This window comes from Canis lupus, chromosome 18, assembly GCF_048164855.1.
Source record: "Canis lupus baileyi chromosome 18, mCanLup2.hap1, whole genome shotgun sequence".
Classification (NCBI taxonomy): Eukaryota; Metazoa; Chordata; class Mammalia; order Carnivora; family Canidae; genus Canis; species Canis lupus.
Window position 1 is genome coordinate 28,943,288 of NC_132855.1, and position 23,381 is coordinate 28,966,668.

At 40.0% G+C, this 23,381-nt stretch overlaps 1 protein-coding gene and 1 pseudogene across 1 annotated transcript in view; one reads left to right on the plus strand and one right to left on the minus strand.

Annotated features, from left to right (window-relative positions):
* SNX13 (sorting nexin 13) overlaps positions 1-11,196 on the plus strand; it is a 180,668-nt gene extending 169,472 nt beyond the window's left edge. Inside the window, exon 28 of the mRNA XM_072783853.1 lies at positions 10,909-11,196. The gene's annotated coding sequence lies outside the window, so the exon portion shown is untranslated. The remainder of the gene's footprint in view (positions 1-10,908) is intronic.
* LOC140609360 (uncharacterized) lies at positions 7,955-23,090 on the minus strand (annotated as a pseudogene).
* Positions 23,091-23,381: the final 291 nt, after the last annotated feature.

The following is a 23,381-nucleotide window of genomic DNA, read 5'->3' on the forward strand; positions in this document are numbered from 1 at the left end:
TGGCTACTCACAATCTGTGTTACCCTTGTTGTCCTGAGTATGCAGCTGGACTGCATTTCCAGAACCTCTGCATTGAATTTGCCATATGATGAGTTTACCAAATGGTTTGACAGTGGAGATAAGAGTTCCATTTCTAGGCCTGGCCTAAAAACTTCTAAGAACACTCCTTTCTTTCTCTTCTCTCTTTTTGCTTGACTGTGAGGGAAATGTGTCCCAGGGCAACTTTGGAGCTTACAGACTAAAGATAGCAGAGCCTCTACAGCCTGGGATCCTGGTAATTGTGCAGGAGCTGACCTGCATAAGAAAGCATGATTCCTCATATCCTTGAACCAGGGCACACTTGGATCTATTGATTACAATGATTATCCTGTCATAACTCATGTTGAAGTGAAGAAATCATATTACACTTCTGAAACTCCAGGGACAAATGGGCAAATGATATATAAACAAGTTGTTTATTTAATAGGAAACATACCTGGGGGCCGGCGGGGGGGCGGCCTGGGTGGTTCAGTCGATTGGGCATCTGCCTTCAGTTCAGGTCATGATCTCGGTGTCCTGGAATCGAGCCCCATGTTGGGCTCTCTGCTAGGTGAGGAGTCTGCTTCTCCCTCTCCCTCTGCTACTCACTCTGCTCATGTTCTCTCTCTCTCAAATAAATAAATAAATAAAATCCTTAAAAAATGTTTTAATAGGAAATATATCCAATAAGTAAATGTACAGAGCCATATTCTACCCAGAGAATAGTTAAAAAATCATAAATTAAAATGTGAAACGTGTGGATTTTGCTGTAGGGACCAACATAATATTTATACAGCACTGAAGCATTATATATTGGTCTGATCTTTTTTGGATGGAGATTAGAAAATATTTATTAAGAGCCATTGTAACTTTTATCCCTTTGAATGGAAATATACTCCTACATATTAATCTTATATAATTATCTGAGATAAAAATTATCAGTATCGAGTTGTATTTGTGATGGCAAACAAACCTCGAATACAAAACCAATGTATTAGAATTCTCCAGAGAAATAGAACCAAGATGTGTGTGTGTGTGTGTGTGTGTGTGTGTGTGTGTGTAAAGAGATTAATTTTAAGAGATTGGCTCACTTTGTTCATGTGATTGGATTTCAAGTCCAAAATCCGTGGAGTAGGCCAGCCGGCTAGAGACCCAGGGAAAAGTTGCAATTTGAGTTCAGAGATAGTCTGCTAGTAGAATTTCCTCCTTTTCTGGGAAGGTTGTGTTTTTGTTTTTGTTTTTTAAATGTATATTTTATTTTATTTTTAAAGATTTTATTTATTTATTCATAGAGACAGAGAGAGAGAGAGGCAGAGACACAGGCAGAGGGAGAAGTAGGCTCCATGCAGGGAGCCCGACGTGGGACTCCATCCAGGGTCTCCAGGATCACGCCCTGGGCTGCAGGCAGGGCTAAACTGCTGCGCCACCAGGGCTGCCCTGTTTTTTGTTTTTGTTTTTGTTTTTCCTGCTAAGGCCTTCCATTGATTGGATGAGGCCCACTCCACATATGGAGAGCAATATGCTTCTCTCAAAGTCTACTTATTTAAACGTTAATCTCATCTCATATAAATATTGAGAATTATATTTGACCAAATATCTGGGTACTGTGGCCTAGTCAAGTTGGCACATAGAATTACCATAACAACTAGTATGGTTAAATATCCAAAATTACGAATATGAAAACTATACAGAAACATGGAATGTCATTTTCTCATTTCATGGGAGCTTATTGAATGCCCTCACTGCCAAGTTGTGTGAGTAATGATAGATAAGCCATATCTTTTCATCTTGAGTTGTTCACAGACCAATGAGACAGACATCCTGGGAGATAGTGTGTGGAGTGCGCAGGATTTGCTTGTGGAAGATGGGGATTAGTGACAGATGAAGCTAAGGGAATGGGCAAAGATCAGCCCACAAAGGGCTAAAAGATGAATGTGGTACTGAGGCATTGGGCTTTACCCTATAGAATGGGGAGCCTTTGAAGTGTCTTCTTTTTAAATTTATTATTATTATTTTTTAAAGATAGGGGAGCATGGGTGTGGGTGAAAGGTGAGGAACGGGCAGAGGGAGAGGGCAAGCGAGAATCTCAAACAGACTCCCTACTCAGCTCAGAGCCCAACACAGGGCTTGATCTCACGACTCTAAGATCATGACTCAAGCCAAAACCGAGAGCCAACCTCTTAACTGACTGAGCCACCCAGTCACCCCTGAAATGTCTTTAAAGACAGCAGCTTTGCTTCTCTGGAGGATGACTTTGGTAACAGGATAGGGATTGGTATGTAAGGAGGCCGCAGGCTGGGAGACTAGTTAAATAGGCCTGATGAGAAATGACTCCAGCCTGAATTAAAATGGTGGCTTGGAAAATGGAAAGGAGGGAAGAGATTTCAGGGAAATACATAAGGGTCAGCTGCATTGGAATTTTTTAAAAAATATTTCTTTATTTTAGAGAGAGGGAGAGAGAGCATGAGTGTGTAGGGGGAGGGGTAGAGGGAGAGAGAGAATCTCAAGCAGACTCTGTGCTGAGCGCGGAGCCTCACTTGGGACTTGATCCTATGACTCTGAGATCATGATCTGAACCAAAATCAAGAGTTGGCTGCTTAACTGACTGAAACCCCCAGGAGCCCCTGAAGGAATGGAATTTAATGGCAGACTGGCTATAGAATCTAAAGGAGAGAGAGAGAGAGAGAGGGAGACCAAATGTCAGAGCACTCCCAGATTTCTGGCTTCTGGCTTAGTTGCTTCTCCACCAAGATATAGGATGGAGGAGGAAAAGCAATTTGGGAGAGAGGGGAAAATGAGATTTTGCACCACTTTCGAATATGCTTCACTTCTCTGTTATGTGTGCTTTGGGACAACTACATGCAGAGTGCAGTCAGAAGACAAACCAAATCAGCTATTTTAGCAGAATGAAATGAATAGAAGTCAGAGTTAAGCAAGAGGAAGCCCTTAGGAAACACAGAGCTGATAATTGCAGGAAGCAGCTTCCATCTTAGGGCTGAGGGGACAGGGGAAGAAATTGAGATTGTTAGACCAGGAAGTTTGGGAAGGTCCCCTATGGAGTCAGGATGAGCGGAGGAGAGATGAGCAGGCTGGACCTGAACCCACGAGTGCTGCTGAGAGGACTGGCTGTTGACAGACGGTGCTTCAGGGTGGGAGGGCGCAGAGACAGCCACGCCCTTCTTCCTCCACCATGCTACATCTTCTCAGCACCCCATATTTACAGAGTCTCCACGATGAATGGAGGAGAAATGTAGTGTGCATAGTAATAAAAGTCCCAGCATCCCAGAGTATAGGGTACTGAAGGATGGTTTCAAAGATGAAAAGAAAAACTTAATTTAGGAAACAATGTATTCAAAAAGGAGGCATCAATGATCAAGAGTTAGGAAAAGACATCAAACTAAAGCAAGGAGAAGAAAATAGCATTGAGAAGCAGTAATTAATGAAATTGAAAAGCAATGCATAATTAAGAGATTCAACAAAGCCAAAAGTTTTTTTTTTTTTTTAAACTAGCAAAATGGATAAACTTAGACTGATCATGAATAAAAGAGAAAACTTGGCAAAATTCACCAGTATCTTGGCTGGAGAAAGGATATTACTGTATATTCTATCAGCATTAAAGAGAGAAAAGAAGACATTTGGAACGACTTGACCCAGTGCATCGAAATCCCTTGAAATTAAAAATGAGAAGTAAATGTTTCTTCAGTGTTCGAACCTCGGAGGCCCCAGCCTGCTAGCACAGTGCTGCTAGCACTGCAAATGACTGGAATGACCAGAAGGAGCCCTCTGATTTTAGAAAAATCTAGGTCAGCTCAAGCACCGTGGGTTCTTCCGAGATGAGCAAATGCTCAGACTAGGACAGCATTCGTTGTAGTTTGTTCATCCCACTACCAACCAGCTTGCCACACAGAACGGGGTGAATCGCACTAACAATGTAGAGCAGACACACAAGAGTACATTGTGTGTGATTCTGCTGAGCATTCAAAGGCAAGTGGAAACCAGCAACCACAGGAAACCAGACCTGTGGTTGCTTTGGTGGAGAACTAGGGACAATGAGGCATGGAAGAGGCTTCTGGGATGCTGGATCAGTATGTGGTCATCAGGTGTACCTGATTTGAGAAAATTCATCAAGCTGTACTTGTATAGCTTATGTACTTTTCCAAAGGCATGTTCTGCTTTAATAAAAAAAAAAACCATTAAAATTCAGTTAGGATAGAGACTAAGAGAGGGATTCCGTCTGGCTTGAGTCTCGTTCCTTTCCTACTCTTACTTGACCCTGCATTGTCTTCAAATTTGCTTCTGCACTTCCCTTTAACCAGGTCAGCAACTTTTTTTAATCAGGGGGGACTTGAGGTCTGGTTTGCCATGGCTGGAGTGGTTGAAATGCAGAAATACCTTTTGGTTTTCATTAGGAAGATGTCATTGGCTGGACTGCATGTGTGCATGGAGCCGTGCGGCCCTGCAGGGCTGTCAATCAGGGGCTCTCTGCCAGTGCCAATGCAATCAGCTAAAATCCTTAGCAGCACTGCTCCTTCCAAATGCTGGGCAGATAGAAATGTGATGAATCTCTCTGGCTTTCGACAGGAAAAAAGATATCTGGGGCTGGACATGCCCCAGAAGTCCATTCCGCTGCGCTGTTCCTAGCAGGCCGTTAGCAGACATGCCCCTGACCAGAGTGCCCAGATGCCAGGCTGTCTGCTTGCAGCTGCACGGGGATTTTGACCGCTCAGCTTTTTCAGGGCTTCTCGCTTCTGGGTGTTACCTGCATAGCAATGACTTTAATGGGTTGAATTTAAAAATTATACATTAACTAACCCCCTTAAATATTCATAAGACACACACAGAGACAGACACAGACACACAAACACAGACACAGACGTGCAGACACGCATTAGCGCTTTTAAAAAGTCCCCAAATTATGTTAAATATGCTCAATTTGGAGGAAAAAATCAGTACAAGCAGCTAGATAAGTTGTCATAGGAGCTACAATAGTAGATCACTGATTTTTTTTTTACTTTTCAACTGAGTACACTGGTTTCAATGGGCACAGTGTACTTCAGGGTCTTTCACATACTGGCAAACACTTAAATTAACAGCAGTCTTTGCATCGCTTGATCAAAGGTTTGACCGCTTTCTGGCTCAGTCCTGTAACAGGTGGCAAATAGGTGCGAGTCTGGGAAAGTGGGCTGGGGGACGACGGGGTGCCAGAGAGAGTCCTGCGGGGAATCTGTTCACGGCCGGGCTCTTGATTAGTTTTCAAACACAAGCAAGATGTTCAGCCACTGACACGGAAACAGAATCCTAGAGGCCACCTCTCGGTTTCTTGCTCTCATTTTTGAAAATATTCTAAAGCTTTGATACTTGCCCCTGGACCGTTGCAAAGTATTTTAGAGCAGCTCCCAATGCTTCATCCCTGTGTATTGTGATTTTAAGGCAAACAATAAAGCCCTTATGAGGATTACTTCTTAAAATTGTTTTTATTTTTTAAAGTTTGTAGTAGAAAGTTTCTAACAGATCCAAAGCACAAAGAACAGAATAAAAAGTTACTAACTTACTACCCAGATGAAGGAAACCAATATTATAAAGGTAGTTGAAATAGTCTGTTGCTTGTTCCTCCTCTCTCCTATAGGGTTCCTATTCTTCTTATTCTTTAGTCAGATGTTTATCACTGTGTGAACTTTTTAATTCTATATATATATATATGCATATATACACATCTATATACATATATCTCATACTCAATACTTAATCCTTTTAGTATATATTATACTATGTAATATATGTATATATCCTTAATACTTAATTTCTTAATATATTGTGCATATATTATACAGTATATATTATATACTTAGAGATATATATATGTAATTAAGGATATATATACATATTTTATATGTAAGTGGTATGTGGTGTGTGTGTGTGTACAGTATTGCTTTGCATTTAAAAATTTTATATAAATGATCTCATACTGTATATAGTCTTGTTATTTGCTTTTTCGTCAAGTTTTTGCTAATGTAGCACAGATCCACTCATTTTTTCTGCTCTGTAACACTCCATTGCATTTATACATTACTATTAGTCAATTTTCCTGTTAGTGGGTATTAGTTTATATTAAATAGTAAGATAAATATTTGCTGCAAAAAAAACAGAAACTATGTAACCACTTGGGGTTTTTTTATTTCTATTTAGTTGTTTATTTATTTTTTTTTTGTGGGGGGAGTTAGGTCAATAAGCTTTTGTTTCCTAATCAGTGTATTTAGAAAAAGGCAGTCCTTGGTCTTCAGTAAACAGTGTTATTGGGACCTGGATTGAGAGCAAATTTATGATGCTACTCTTTATTCTAGCATTTTAATGACCTCATTTCTACTTCCATCTCCTTCATGGTTGGGAACATTCTGTCAAAGCCCATTCTCTTTTTCTCTGTCTCTCTCTTAATTGAAATATAATTTACATACCATAAAATTCACTCTTTAGAGCATAAAACTCAATGATTTTTAGTGTGTTTACAAAGCTCTGCAATCATCGTTATAATTTAATTCCATAACATTTCATCATCCCAGAAGAAAATCCCATTCCCATTAGTAGTCACTCCCATTCCTCCCTACCCTAGCCCTTGAAAACCACCAGTTTACTTTCTGCGCCAGCAGATTTGCCTTTTCTGGAAATTTCCTATAAATGGAACAAAATATGTGGTCTTTTGTGAGTGCGGTCTTCATTTAGTTAAAATTTTCATTCAGTACTTCATTCCTTTTTATGCATGAATACTATTCCATTGTACGGATACTCCATGCCTCATTTAGTTATTTGTCAGTTGATGGACGTTTAGATTGTTTTCACCTTTTGGCTATTATAAATAATGATGTTCTGAACATACGTGCATAGGTTTTTGTGTAAAGGCATGTTTTTCATTATCTTGGGTATATACCAAAGGAATGGAATTGCTGGGTTCAACTTTTTGAGGAGCCTCCAAACTCTTTTCTAAAATGACTGTACCATTTCACATTCCCATCAGCAATGTCTGAGAGTTCTCCACAACTTCGCTGACATTTGTTACTGTCTTTTTTTTTAAGCTACCTTTAATAATAAAGCCAATACAGCTACTTCTAAGTTCAACTGGTTAGAAGTGTGCACAATTCCTTTTTTTTCATCTTTCAAGTTTTTATCTGAATTATAGATAGTTGACATATAGTGTAATATTGGTTTCAGGAGTAGAATTTAGCAATTCATCAGTTACATAGCACATCCAGTGCTCATCACAACACGTGCCCCCCTTTTTTTTTAATTTTTTTTTTTTTATTATTCATGATAGTCACACAGAGAGAGAGAGAGAGAGGCAGAGACATAGGCAGAGGGAGAAGCAGGCTCCATGCACCGGGAGCCTGACGTGGGATTCGATCCCGGGTTTCCAGGATCGCGCCCTGGGCCAGAGGCAGGCGCTAAACCGCTGCGCCACCCAGGGATCCCCACGTGCCCCCCTTAATGAGAAGTGTGCATAGTTCTGAGCAGTCTCTATCACACATTTGCTAGATTTAAAAGACTGTCTTACTTAATCTCACTGTAGTTAGTATATTAGTGCTGTGACATGTAGTGAAGAGATTTAGTTTCCACGGTTCACTTTAGCTCAACAGAGAATAGAGAATTTGGGGCCGAAATTATAACCAGATTATGACCAATTCTCTAAGCAAAAGAAACAAAGTAACTGCTGAGGTTACAAAGATGCAGTAATTCTCTTCATAAGGCTTTGTGCTGCTTAGTGAACTGCATTATTAAAAACCACGAGTTTAACAAAAACCTTACAAGCCAACTCATTGAAACAGGCATTTGGCCAATAAGGATTTAATTTAACATCAATACATCTTCGGATTTTAGACTTATTTAGGACCATTTGTACATATTCGTAGAATATTTCATTTACTCTAACAGATGACTAGATAGTGAGACCCTTCAGTGAGACCCTGACCTAAACATATTGTTTTACTTATATAACAACACTAAACATGGAACCTTTCACTTTGTGGCACTGCATGATGGTCTACAGGGCATCCTTCAAAAGCTACAATTAAAGATCCACCTAGCTTTTCAGCAATACAAGCCCCATTGAGGTCTTCTGGTCCATTTGCTTGACTTTTGTGTTTTATGCTTTGAAATTTCTTTTTGATTGTATCCTGGGAGCTTGCATAGATCACTTTAGTTTTCAGAGACGCTAGTTCTGGTGCCCTAGTCCAATCCTCTCACAGAAGGCAGTTTCTATCCTTGGAAACCAGGAAGAGAACAATCTCTAAGTCTCTCAGATTCTTATTCCTCTTAACTTGAAGGTCCAAGGACAGAGGCATAACCATCACCTCAGGTCTGGAAATTGTTTAAACACGCACACACACACACACACACACACACAAGCCATCAACTGCTCTTTTCTGGATTCCTTGGCTTCAAAGCTTGCATCATACAAAACACAGTGACATCTTTTCAGGAAGTATTTGCACAAACTGCTTGAAAGTATCAGTTATGGTTACACCAACATCTCTAACCAAGATTTATTTCCCTTCTTCTACAACGATGCACTATTTGTTGGTCCGGAGACCAAGAACAGCAGCCTTCTTTCTTTTCTTGATTTCTTTTGGTGAGGGCATTTCCAAATGATCATGTCATAAAAAAATGTGATATACTTCATTTGCAGCTTGCATTCCTGAGGCCTATCTCCACCATTAGAATATATACTTCATAAGGATGGGGACTTTATCTTGCATATTGAATCTCCAAAGGCTACCATAGTACCTGGTTCCTCCCAGAGACAGAGGATAGGGTCCCCCTTCATGGGCTCGGGTCTGTGGGTGGGTCCTCTTTTATCTACTAGGGATGAGAAGACTGGGCTCAGGCTGGCACCTGCTGATGGGGTATGGGCAAAGGATCAAGCAGGACAGGAGACCCTTCTTTCCATCATGCCCTGGGATGGGGTCATGTAGCACCCCATTCCTGTTATTGTCTTTTAGAATATTATTACAGCCATCCTATTGGATCTGAAGTGTATCTCTTTGTGGTTTTGATTTTCATTTCCCTAATGACTAATAATTGTGTTGGGTATTTTTCATGTGATTATTGGTCATTTGTATTTTTTTTAGAGGAATTTCTGTTCAAACCTTTGACCATTCAAAACTTGGATTGTTTATCTTTTAATTGCTGAGCTCTAAGAGTGCTTTACATATTATGGACATTATATCCTTATGTGATATGTCATTTGTGGTTTTTTTCTCCCATTCTGTGGGTTATCATCTCACTTTCTTGATAGTGCCCTTTGAATCACAAAATTTAAAAAATTTTGTCAGTTTATGCATTATTTTTCCTTTCATGCTTTGTGCTTTGATGTTATATCGTAGAAACTGTTGCCCAATTCAAGGTCACAAAGACTTCTGTTTCCTTCTAACAGGTATGGCCTTAGTTGTACCTCTTACATTTTAATCCATTTTGAATTAATTTTGTACATGGTGTGAAATAGGGTCCAAATTCATTCTTTTGTATGTGATTAACAGCTGTCTAGCACCATTTGTTGAAAGCAGTCTTCTTCCCTCATTGAATTATCTTGAGACCATTGTCAAAAATCGATTGATCATAAGTATATGAATTTACTTCTGGGTTCTCATTTCTATTAATCTCTATGTCTATATTTATGCCAATACTGCAGTCTTGATTCCTGTAGCTTTGTAGTATTTAAAATAAGGAAGTGTGACACCTCCAACTTTGTTGTTTTTTTCCAAGGTTGCTTTGGCTATTCTGGATCCCACACGTGGATGAGCCTATCAATTTCTGCAAAAAAGCCAGCTGAGACTTTATTATGTTGAATCTGAAGATGAATCTTTGGAGTTTTGCCATCTTAACAAATTCAGAAGATCTTAATATCTTCTGATCCATGACCTTGGGACATTTTTTATTTAGTAGGATCTTTTTCAATTTCCAGTAATATTTTGCAGTTTTCAGTGTATAAGCCTAGCAATTCTCTTTTTAAAAATTCTTTTGTTAAATTTATTCCTAAGTATTTTATTGTTTTCAATTCTGTTATAAATGGGGTTGTTTTCTTTTTTCTTTCTTTTTCTAAAAAAAAAATATTTATTTAAGTAATCTCTACACCCTATATGGGGCTCAAACTCCTGACCCTGAGATCAAGAGTTGCATGCTCCTCCTCTGACTGAGTCAGCCAGGTGCCTCTGGAGTTGTTTTCTTAAATTTTGAATTGTGAATTTCTAGGGAACACATTCCCTTTTGTCCAAGAATGAACTTTCAGTTTGATTAAAATAGCTCTTGAAAATGTACTCTCAAATTTGGTTTAGCAGAAAAGATGATGGTTCTGACCTGAAGAATTTAGAGAGAATGTTAAGGCCACATAGGCAAATTTTTGGAACTGTTCAAAATTTGAACTCAGTTCTGAAATTGAGTTTAATCTCATTAGAGGACGCAGAGCATGTATGTGTGTATATGCATACACACACATGCATCTGTAGTAAGTCACCAGTGAAAAATTCTTGGCTGGTGCATATTAAGACAGGCACACAAAAGCATTCATTTCCAAAAGGAGCATTTTGGAAAACATGTTATTCTTTAGACTTCAGTCACTATAATTCTGAAACTTGATTAGCAATTTCTCTTTGCCCACATAGTCATATTTATAAGACTTAAAATAGTTCTTTAAAATATGTTTCTGTTAAATATACCTGAGCTATCCCCTGAGGGTAGGTTCATGTCTCAAGGATACCAAGTGTACTAAGCACTCACGTGTCTCTCATAAACTTTTACAATCTCCAGAAGTGCCTGTAATGTGCAGTAGGTCATCAAAAGGGATTTCATTAATTGCATTTATCCTATCACTAACCAACTGATGCTCTTAATTCCCTTCATTTCCAGGGTAGAAGTAAGAGAATCTGTGGCTATTTATGATTCCAGAATCACCCTGTAAATTTCTGAGAAGACAAAAGAGAACAACTTTTGCTAAGATTTTCCTTCTAACAAGGTCCTGAACAAAACAAACTTCTTTGGTGATGCCTGAGATGAGTGAGACAAACGTTGGGGACCTGCAGCCAGGCTGCCCCTGGCCTACGGAGCAAAGGCCACAACTGTGAAGCAGCACTGCCCTCTTGTGAGGAGACTAGAAAACCGACCAGCTTCCCAAAGTCCCCTCCGTGCATCTGTGCCTGTTTATAGTAAAACTGTAGCCTCATTGGAATCTAAACTTTGTGCACCGCCAATTTCTGCAGCAGCTTCCCATCACGGGCTCACAGAGCCCCTGACACTCAATTTTTATCCTCAAAGAACATTTCCAGGGTTCTAAAAATCATGATCCTCCTTGCCCCACCCCCTAAGTAATTGAAGGTGTCTTAGATGATTAAAACCTCACCATGTTTCACCAAATGAGCGTAGTTCAACAGCGCCAAGTATGGTTCTCCCTCAGTAATGGGTGCTTCATGACAACAGGAAATTGACCAGATGGCGGAAAGCAGGAAAGTCGATGTAGACGGTCTGCTTCTTGCAGATATGCTGCCCCTCCTTTTTGTGGTGAGAAACTGGAGGCCTAGAGAAACACGGATATTACCAAAGCATGGGATGCCACATCCTTGTCTCTTGTGCCTTGGTCCAGCCCTGTTATTACTGCAGGATGTGACAGGATGTCATTCTTTAAAGGCAGCAACTGCTTATGTGACAGTTCTGTCGACTTGGTAGATTGGCACTGTGAAGGACGTTGAACATGGAGATTTCCTCACCCATCCAATTAGACTCTCATTTTAAATATCTGTTCCCTGAACCTTAGCCTTCCTTCCCTTGAAAATGGTGATGTTTGGGAGAAAGAAGATATAGGAAGGTGGGAAGAGTGGAATCAGAAACCAGTCAGGCATTCACAGTGGTTTGTTCCTTACTCCAAGTAGAAAAGGGGAATTAAAACTATGGAGCAGAGAGGATTGCTTTTCTCTCTTTTGCTTTCTCATTTCTCTACTCTTTTTCCTGGTCTCCTGCAATCCCCTCTCTTTTTAAGTAGCTGACAAAACGTGTTCTTAAAATTACCAAGTAACCTGGTTACACCATCTTTCCCCTCACCTGACTGTATTTGTTTCCTTTAACCCATTTTCCCAGTCCACTTCCCAGTGTCAAGTCTGGTAAAAAAGTCACTCTTCACAAGCCCTGGTTGAAATTCATGTATGACGAGATCAGAAATCAGAGTTTGCTTCAATCATCTGTCATGAGGGGTGAAGGCTTTCATGCTGAGCCCTCTCCTGAGCTTCATTTTGCTTATTCACTCAGTGGTATGTATTGAGAATCATTTCTAGGGCTGATGCTTATGCCTACATGAGTTGAATATTGTACAGCCACACTTGGCAGCCCCAAATAAAGCACAGTCTTTGTTTTCATAGAGTTTACAGGCTAGTACAAGGAGATCCTATCTGATGGACGCATGCTGATCGTATTATATTCTATTTGGATGGCTCAATCACCTTAGGGTCACTGTATTCAAGTCTAGATTCAGTAGCTTTTACTCAGAAATCCAAGCTTGGGACTCAGATGTTGTCCTAAGCATCTCAGTCTCCCACAGTCCTTCAGGTACTCCAACCCATCACTCTCTCTCACCACTGTCACTGTGCATACACTTACCTGTGTGCTTCATGTGCTATGCAGGGTGCCTGCGCAAGAGGGCCAGTGGGGCTGAAACCACAACTCAGCCCTGCCCCTGGCACAGGTCTGCCTCATGTCGGAGGAAGGCCAATCTTTCTTGTCACAAAGGGCTCTTTTTCAAGCCATGTGTCTGCAAGGTAGTGTCTTTCTTCTAATTCCTCTGCCTACCAATGATGACTCATGGATTTTTAAAAATTGGTACAAAAATGTCTTAAAGAGTAGTGGCCAACTGTCTACTGAGATACTTCAGTGACATCCTAACTGTTCTCCTTGCTTACTTCTCTCTTCTAGTCCACCCTCTCAGGCACCTGGTCAGGATAATATTTATAAAACTCAAAAGTGACCATGTTGTGCCTTGCCTAAAATCCTTCTTTTGTGGCCTATTTCTCTCAGAAAAAATAAAAATTGCCATTTAGGAAAATTCCTAATACGCTGCCAGTTCCGTTGCTGCCAGAGTGCCATTTTCTACCTTGCCGTTGAGTCTTGGTGGTCTCCTTTCAGTCCCTCAAGGTTCCATGTTGTCTTTGTCTCCATCCCTGTTAAGGACTTATGTTTGCATCACCCCTGAATTTTTATATGTTGAAATCCTAATCCCCAGTGTGATGGCAGTGGGAGGTGAGGTCTTGGAGAGGGATTTTAAGTTTATTTTTATTTTTTTATTTTTTTTTATTTTTATTTATTTATGATAGTCACACAGAGAGAGAGAGAGGCAGAGACACAGGCAGAGGGAGAAGCAGGCTCCACGCACCGGGAGCCCGACGTGGGACTCGATCCCGGGTCCCAAGGATCGCACCCTGGGCCAAAGGTAGGCGCCAAACCGCTGCACCACCCAGGGTCCTGGATTTTAAGTTTAGATGAGGTCATAATGGTTGAATCCTTCTAATGGGATTAGTACCTTTAGAATTACAGACATGAGAAAGGTCTCCCTATCCCCATCATGTGAAGATACAGTAGGCTGACCACCATCTATGAGTCAGAAAGAGGGCTGTCACCAGGAACTGAGTTGGCCTGTACCTTCATCTTGGACTTGCCAGTCATCAGAACTGTGAGAAAAAAATTCCATTCTTGAAGCCATGCAGACTTCGGTATTTTGTTACAGCAGCTTGAACAGACTAATACTGTCCCTTTTAGGTGCTTTTCTCTCCATCTTAAATAGTCACATGGCTTGGTCACTCAGCTCATGGCTTGTCTTTCATGGTTTTGTCCACATGTGACTTTGCCTCAAGCATTAATTATCCTTGTAATAAGGTTGACTTCCTATGTTCTCCTTGGAACATCATTAGAGCTCAAGAAGTGTGTCTTAAATGAATACATTGATTTTATATTTAAAATGTTAGAAAAACATACTCCTGCTTCTTCACAGTTCCCTCAAAAGAAGTAAGATCACATTAAGCATGATTGTTTCAGTGGAAAAACTTGTGATACAAATAAGCAAACCAATCAAGTGGGAAATATTTGGTGGGTATACAGGTGCGTGGAGGCAGGGATAAAATCCCCCAAAAGACACACTGAGCACATGCTTAGATCACCAGTTAATAGGACACAAACAAAAAGAAAAAAATAATGATATTTCAGGAAATGCATTGCATTATTTTCATGGTAAGAGTCTGAGCTTTGCTGAAATTCCTTCTACTGCAAGGTTTAGATTTTTACCAGAAGTGATATTGCATATGGTAGGTGGTGGTGGCATGGGAAGCATTATCTCTAATGCTCAGGACTTCTGAAGATCTTCATCAAGCCCTGACAGGCCTCGATGCACCGACTGTTGGTCAGAGTTTAATTTCCTGGATTTATAACAAATCTTCTGTTAGTTTCTGAGTGCATATGACAGGGCAAAATTTCATTTTTCTGGAATGAAACCTGAAGGGGTTGGAGCTTTAGAGGACAGGCAGTACATATCTTACCATTAAAGCAGAACGTTTGCTTCAAGTACTAGGCTTTGCTGATCACTGGTGAGCATTCAGGGACAAAGTCCCGGTGGAGAGGAGGAGAAAGGCCTCCCAGCTGGTGACCTCCACTCAGTTCCTTTGGCCACTCTGGAGGCTGATGTGATTGGCTTTCCTTTTCCCATACACCCCTTGGGCAGCAGGTTGCCCTTCCTGACTTACTGTGTTCATTCAAGATTGCTCTGGAGGCATCTTTTTTTAAAGACTTTATTTACTCATGAAAGATACAGAGAGAGAGGCAGAGACACAGGCAGAGGGAGAAGCAGGACCCCGGGATCACCACAGCCGAAGGGAGATGCTCAACCACTAAGCCTCCCGGGTGCCCCTCTGGAGGAATATTCTAACCCGATTTTACCTTTGTAAGGAATGTAATGGATGATCCTACAGTAAGATTTACTAAGGTCCAGAAGTCTCTAAAGATGGCCTTCATCAAAAGGATTTCTGTTCCTTGCAAGGGGGAAAAAAGACCAAATTAGGACAAGTAGTGGGATGTGAGATGGGAGGAAAATCACAGGAAGAGTTAACAGACTCAGTCATGACATACATCAAAAATGAAAATGTTTAGCTTACATAACAGGGAAAATTCAACCACATGGACAGAAAGAAAACATGGAAAGACAGCTTATAAAATTAAATTTTGTGCTGTTTATCAACTTGAATATCTTCATCTTCCCCTTTATTGACACAGATTTCTCTCTGGTGAAATCATTTCAGTGAGTAAGAAAGGCTTCACCCACTGGCCTTGTCTGGGATGAGGGCTCTCTGGGACACCATCATCATTGTTTGCACTGCTTGGTTTGAGTGACTGACGCAAGACTCAAGCAGCAACCTGCAGTGGCGTTGGCCTCTCTCAGTGCCTCGGGCCTTGTTCTAGACAATATTTCTTTTTAGGCTAAGGGGTGGCCGGCTGCCCACACTGCTTTATTCTCAGTACCGAATGAAACCTCCCTTAAGTGTTACTACATGTTAATAAACATAGTCAGTGAAACCCACTTAAAAAGAATGACCTGTTTATGAAAGAAACCTTTTGAAAGACAGAATATTTTCCCCTGTGGGCCAAAGCTTAGGCAGAAAAACAAAGAGCTCTTTCAAAGGCTTAAAACATGATGGAGGATAGATTCTGACTTTCTAACTACAAAAATAATGATACTTTTAGCTCCAACCTGCTTTGCTCCAGGGGGCTGTAAATACACTTTACAGGCACAGGTTGAGCCTTTCCAACTTTCTACCTCAAATGCTATTTGAACTTGTTAAGGGCAAGCAATGTTAGCCCAAATTTATATATGAGAGAAACTGAGGCAATAGAAATCGAAGTGATTTGTCTGATGCCACCAAATAACTTAGAGGTGAAGTCAAGAATAGAACAAGTGGAGACTGAATGCTTATGTGACACTTGAACATTTCCTAACATCAGAACTAGCTGCCTTCTCCCTTGTCTTTTCCTTTTCTCTTTCTTCTTTGTCTTCCACTTTATGTTTCATTGACAATGAATTGGGCCCAGTATGAGTGCTGGCACTTCCATCAGAAAGCCGGGGTTGGTCCAGGAGGCAAAGGACCTATGGGTTGTATTAACAAATTTGTCTAGCTTGTTATTATTCCTATGAACAATTAAATATAACTTGCAAAACTGATCTGGAAAACAAGAACATTCTTTCATCTTAAGTACTTTGTCTCTCAAGAAATACTACTCTAGGGTATAAAATTTTACAATTTTTAAATCTCCAGTCCTTGGCATTTTTGAAAAAAAGATTTTATTTATTTATTCATGAGAGACACAGAGAGAGAGGCATAGAAGAGACATAGGCAGAGGGAGAAGCAGGCTCCATGCATGGAGCCCAATGTGGAACTCGATCCCAGGACCTCGGGATCATGCCATGAGCCAAAGGCAGACACTCAACCAATGAGCCACCCAGGCATCCCTGATTGGCATTTTTCTAAAGAAATGTTGCCTAAATAGTTTTTAATTTCCCCCTATGATTTGTGTCCTAGCTATCAAGTGTACATTTATTCACTTATTCATTAGTGTTTTTATTTTACAATTATTTATTTTGAACTTACTTTTGACTCAGTACTGGGCTGTGTAATGACTATTGTAGAGCAGATCAAAAATAATTTTCCTTTGACTTTTCCTTAAGAAGTGTATTTAAAGCTTAGGAGTTGGTTTCTGGTTAGTTAATTTCCTCCAAAAAGAGAATTGAAAGTTAACTTAATGGAAATAAGTGTCACTTTGAGTAACCATTATTGAGTACCATCTAACACTCTTTCAAAATACATCAATACACTTCTCTTGTCATGCCTACATGGTACCAAGTACCTCATGGCCTTGGGAAGGTTAGTTCCCAAGATGTTTAAGAATAAGAAAAAAAAAAAATCAATACCTAGCCTTGACAGGTAGTAGAACCAAAATAATCCTAGAGACAATGTAAGGTAAAAGCTAAAGCCTTCTACTTTAAGGGGCACCAAAGCAGTTCAGTGAATTAAGCAGCCCTCTGACTCTTGGTTTTGGCTCAGGTCATGATCTCAGGGTCATGAGCCTGTGAGATGGAGCCCAGCATGGGGCTCTGCATGAAGTCTGCTTGAGATTCTCTCCCTCTCCCTCTGTTCCTCTCCCCACTTGCACAGTCTCTCTCTAAAATAAATGAAATCTTAAAAAGAAAATAAAGCTTTCTATCTGAAATAACTTTTTGAGGGTATTTAAAAGAGATTTTCTAGACAAATAAAAGCCAAATCAGAAAATATTTCTTTACATAAAAACTTACATGTGAGTATTCATAGCAGCTTTATTTATCTTAGCCAAAATGTAGAACCAACCTAAATGTTCAACAATAGTTGAATGGATAAACAAAATGTGGTATATCCATACAGTGGAATGTTACGTAACCATAAAAGGGAATAAAGAAAGTACTGATACTGATATTACAATATGGATAAACTTGGAAACACTATGCTCATAAATGAAAGAAGTCGGACATAAAAGGCCACATACTGCATGATTTTATTTATATGAAATGTTCAGAATTGGTAAATCCATAAAGTTAGGAAGTAAATTTTTATTTTTATTTTTATTTATTTTTTATTTTTGGCCAGGCTGCAGGGGAAGTAACTGCTAATGGGAGTAGATATTTCTTTCAGGGTAATGAAAAATCCTAGGCCTGGACAGTGAAGATGGTTGCACAACCTTGTGAATATACCAAAAATCCCAACTAAATTGTATACTTTAAAATGGTGAACTTTAATGACATATGAATTATATTTGAATAATAACAATGACAACAGCAATAACAACATCAAACAGCATAAACCACCACAATAAACTTGAAAATAGTTAAGTGAGGGGCCTTGATGGCCTCCTGGCCATGGCAGGAGCCTCGGGTTCCACCTTAGAGAAAGGGACCAGCTTTGAGAGATTGCTTAGCTGTGCACGAAGGAGCATGGTGGAATGCAGACTGTCTCCAGTGAAGGGTTTGTCCTTGTGAGGGAGTACATGAGGCCCCTCAATGACATCTACTTGCAAATCTCACTTGTATCTTCCAACAGGAAAGTTTCTGTTTATGCTTCAAGACTTTGCTCAGTCCATCCAACAACACTTCACTGCCTTTCAAAGATTGGAATACTTGAAGGTGTCTCCCTTTGAACACAAACAAATGAAATTAACCAAAGTGTGTGGGACTGTAGAAACCCAGAAAAGATTGAAGTATGTGGAAGGGAAGTCCTAGCTGTCACATATGGAAGAATGAAAATCTTCCCTCCACCCTCTAATCTTGGGAGGTAGGCATGGAGAGAGTCATCCACGGTGCAGTTCCAGGAACACGGTCTATTTGCTGCTTCTTCCCAGGGCGAGGTGACTGCCTCCTTCCTTTGTACTCAAGTCAACCACAGTGATGGTATCCTGTTATAAATTCTTTCCCTTTTCATTCGAGTCTCTGAGATGTGGGTTTGGGAACACTCTCATGACACATGGCAAAACAAAGACTGCACAAATTGCATACTTTCCACCCCTCCCTTCTTTTATTTTATATAAATTACTACTTGTGAATGGAATGTCCCACACCTTTGGTTATTAGACATCCTGATGACATCAAGTGGGTGCTTTTTTCTCACAAAGGGAGGATTGTCACATGCCAAATAGCTAGGGAGCCTTGGTGTACAAGAACATAGACATATACAAATTTTGTGGCCGACCTATCACAGCAAACAATTATAGGGTTATTATGAAGATCAATGTGGTTATATGTGTGGGAGCAGTTTGTATAATCAAGCCCTATGTATATATGTTTTCTTGTTGTTGTTTTGGATGGAAGATAACTGCTAATCTTTCTTCTCTTAAGATACTGGACTGGTATGGAATGAGAATATTTAGACATGTGACTAGAAGTTTGGAATGAAAATGTAATGGGCTAGAATTTGTGGGGGAGGCAGCATCATAACCTTTCCTCATCAATCCAGAGGAGAGAGATGCTTTTAGATCACAAGAAAGATTTTGTTTTTCTACCTAAAAATACTTCCCTTTTTTGAGGACTACTCAGAAAGGATAGCTTCTTTAATGAGAAGTAATATCATCACAGTGTAATGTCTGACATGTTAGGTCACCCATTCCACACTTGTCTGAGTGCATAGGATGAGAAAAACCAGATAGAGTCTACCATGAACATCCATGATACCCATGGTGCTTAGAGCCAAAAGTAATTCTAGAAATAACTTTTTTTTAAAGATTTTATTTATTTATTCCTGAGACACACACACACACACACACACACACACACACACGCACACGCAGAGGCAGAGGCAGAGGCAGAGGGAGAAGCAGGCTCCATGCAGGGAGCCCGATGTGGGACTCCATGCCGGGTCTCTAGGATCACGCCCTGGGACAAAGGCGGCGCTAAACCACTGAGCCACCTGGGCTGCCTGAAATGACTTTCTAAACCATATTCTCTATGTTATTTTTCTACTCTACAAATGCTTTCAGCAACTCTAGAAAGTTAAAGTAGTCTCAGGGGACCCGGAGTGAAAGCCTGAGGGGGGAATGTCTTTTAATGGAGCTAAATGAGAGCTTTCCAAAATATAAGCATTCCAGGTTGAGGTCTTGGAGTTATATACCAACAGAGATTACCTTAAAACATACCTATACATCATAAACAAATAGGATTTATTCTATTATTTACACTTATTTCTCCAAAGGAAGGAATTCTTTTTAGGTGTAGCCATTGTTCCAAATTAGCCAGAAGTTGAATCTGTAATCAGCATTTCTCTATGAAAAAAACAGATAATGATAGTCCTAGCAAGCAACTGAATCAACACTTATCTTCTTAAAGATTGAAATCATATCAAGTATCTTTTCTGACCGCAATGGTTTGAAACTAGAAATCAATTAAAAGAAAAAAACTGGAAAATTCACAAATATAAGAGATTAAATAACATGTTATTGAACAACTGATGGGTCAATGAAGAAATCAAAAGAGAAATAAAATAATATCTTGAGACAAATAAAAATGAAAATGCAATATACCAAAACATATCGGATACAGTAAAAGCAGTTCTAAGAGAGAAGTTCATAACAATAAGTGCTTATCCCAAGAAACAAGAAAAATCTCATATAAATAACCCAATTTTACATCTCAGAGAACAGAAAAAAAGAAGAGGCAAATCTTGAGTTTAATAGGAGGAAAGAAATAACAAAGATCAGAGAAGAATTAAACAAAATAGAGACTACAGAAGCAATAGAAAAGATCAGTAAAGCTAAGAACTGGTTCTTTGAACAGATAAATGAAATTGACAAGCCTTTAGCTAGACTTACCAAGAAAAAAAGGGGGAGAATTCATATAAATAAAATCAGAAATGAAAGAAGAACAATTATAATCCAACAAATTGGACAACTTAGAAGAAATGAATAAATTCCTAGAAACACACACCCTTCCAAGACTGAGTCGTGAGGAAATAGATCATCTAAACAGACCAGTTACTAGTAAGGGGATTGAATCAGTAATCAAAAATCAAAAAGTCCAGGACCAGATGGCTTCACTGATGAATTCCACCAAACACTCAAGAATAAAGAGCAATCCTTCTATGAGCATTACCCTGATGTGACAACCAGAAGAAGACATCAAAAGAAAAGTTACAGGCCAAGAACCTTGATAGACACAGATGCAAAAAATCTTCAATAAAATATTAGCAAACCAAATTCAGCAATGCAATAAAAGGACCACACATGATCAAATGGGATTTCTTCCAGGGATGCAAGGATGGCTTAACATCTGCAAACGAATCAACATGATACACCACATTAATAAAATGAAGAATAAAAATGTTAATCATTTCAATAGATGCAGAACATGCATTTGACAAAATTCAATATTCATTTATGATAAAAACTCTTAACAAAGAAGGTGTAGAAAGAGCACACTTCAACATAATAATGGTCATTTATGATGAACCCAAAGCTAACATCATACACAATAATGAACAACTGAAAGCTTTTTCTCTAAAATCAGGAGCAAGATAAAGATGTCCACTCACTATTTTTATTCAACATATATGGAAGTGCTAGACAGGCTAATTAGGTAAGAAAAAGAAATAAAACCCATCCCAACCAGGAAAGAAGTAAAGTTGTTCTTATTTGCAGGCAGATGACACAATATTTCCATTACATATAGAAAACCATAAAGACTCCACCAAAAAACTTTTAGAACCAAAAAATTCAGTAAAGTTGCAGAATACAAAATCAATATACATAAATTTGTTGCATTTCTATATACTTATAACAAACTATCAGAAAGAGAAATTAAGAAAACAGTCCTATGTACAATTGCATAGAAAATAATAAAATACCTAGGAATAAATTGAATAAAGGAGGTTAAAAATATGTATGCTGAAAATTGTAAGACAGATAAAAGAAACTGAAGAAGACACAAATGGAAAGATATTCTGTACTCATGGATTGAAAGAGGTAATATTAAAATGTCTGTATCATCCAAAGCAATCTATAGATTACAATCTCTATCAAAATTCCAATGGCGTGTGTCACAGAAATATGACAAATGATCCTAAAATTCATATAAAATCACCGAAGACCTGAATAGCCAGAGTGCTCTTGAGAAAGAAGAATAAAACTGGAGGTATCTTGTTCCCTGATTTTTAGCTACATTACAAAACTACACTAACCCAAATAATATGTGTTAGCATAAAAACAGACGCATAGATCAATCGACAGAATAGAGAGACCAGAAATTAACCCACATATATGGTCAATTAATCTTTGACAAAGGAGTTAAGAACAGTCTCTTCAGTAAATGGTCGGAAAACTGGACAGCCATATGCAAAAGAATGAAACTGGACCACTATCTCACACTATATACAAAAATAAATTTGAAATGGATTAAAGGCTCAAATGTGAGGCCTGAAATCACAAAACTCCTAGAAGAAAGCATAGGCAGTAAGCTCCTTGACATCTACCTTGGCAATAATTTTTAAAATTTGATACCAAAGGCAAATAGAACAAAAAATATGCAAGTGGGACTATATGAAACCAAGAAGCTCCTGCACAAGCAAAGGAAACCACTCACAAAATGAAAAGGCAACCTACTGAACGGGAGAAAATATTTGGAAATCTTATCTGATACAGGGCTAATATCCAAAATTTATATGGAATTCATATAACTCAATAGCAAAACATCCCCCAAATAATCCAAATAAAAAATGGGTGGAGGGAGAGATTGGCAAGATAGTGGAAGAGTAGGGGTCCTCAACTCACCTGGTCCTACAAACTGACCTAGATAACTTTCAAGACATCCTGAACACCTACAGATTCGACCTGACATGTAAAGAGGGAACAGCCGGAGCCATACAGAGAGAAAAGTTTTCACTTCTAACAAGGTAGAAAGGCAAAAAAAAAAAAAAAAAAAAAAAAAAAAGTAAGCGGGGGAGGGGCACTCGAGGAGCCCTGCTAAAGCAGAACAGCAAAAGCCTCCGGCCAGGAAAGCCAAGCCCTGGAGAAGCGAGAACTTTAAAATCCGCCCTGGAGTTTTCCCTGATGGAAAAGTGCTTAGCAGGGAACTGGGGCAGAATTGCAGGAAGGGCAGTGAAGATTCCAGATTCCCGGAGCCACTGAAAGAGGAGGGACACCCCCGGGGGAAGCTCACCTGCAAAGCTCACCGCAAAGCTCACCGCAAACCAAGGTCCAATCTCGGTAAAGGGCTGGAGGGCCGAGCCCTCGGGGCATCGCGGCCGGCTCCGGAGCTCCCTCGCCCTAGAGCCCGGAAGGGCTGGAGGCAGTTGTCCTCCGTTCCCTTTGGCAGCGGTGGTACCTGGGAGCGCGGGTCCAGTGGTGCAGGGCTCCGGATCCGAGGGCACAAAACCAGCGAGCTTGCGTTCCCCCTGGGACAGGCGGAGGCAAGGAGGGCGCAGGACAACAAGAACTCTCCTGCCGCCGGGCGCCCAGTAAGCCGTGCAGATCAGTGCATCTGTGCCTGCCCCCAGGAGCATCTAGGCCACTGTGGGGTGGGAAATCTGGCTGCTGCCTTTTTTTTTTCCTCTTTGTTTCACCAGGCAGGGCCTCTAGGGAACAAAGCCTCGAAGGATAAACAGCTCACACTGAGCCTGGCACCCGGCAAGGGGTGGAGCACCTCCACCAAGGCACAGAGACTCCTGAGAATCAGCACAGCAGACCCCTCGCCTAGAAGAACTGCTGGAAGAACAAGGGAAAAGTAAGTTTACTGAATAAGCAGCACTGGAAAGCCCTAGGACTGAGGGAGAATAGTATATAGAACTAGAGAG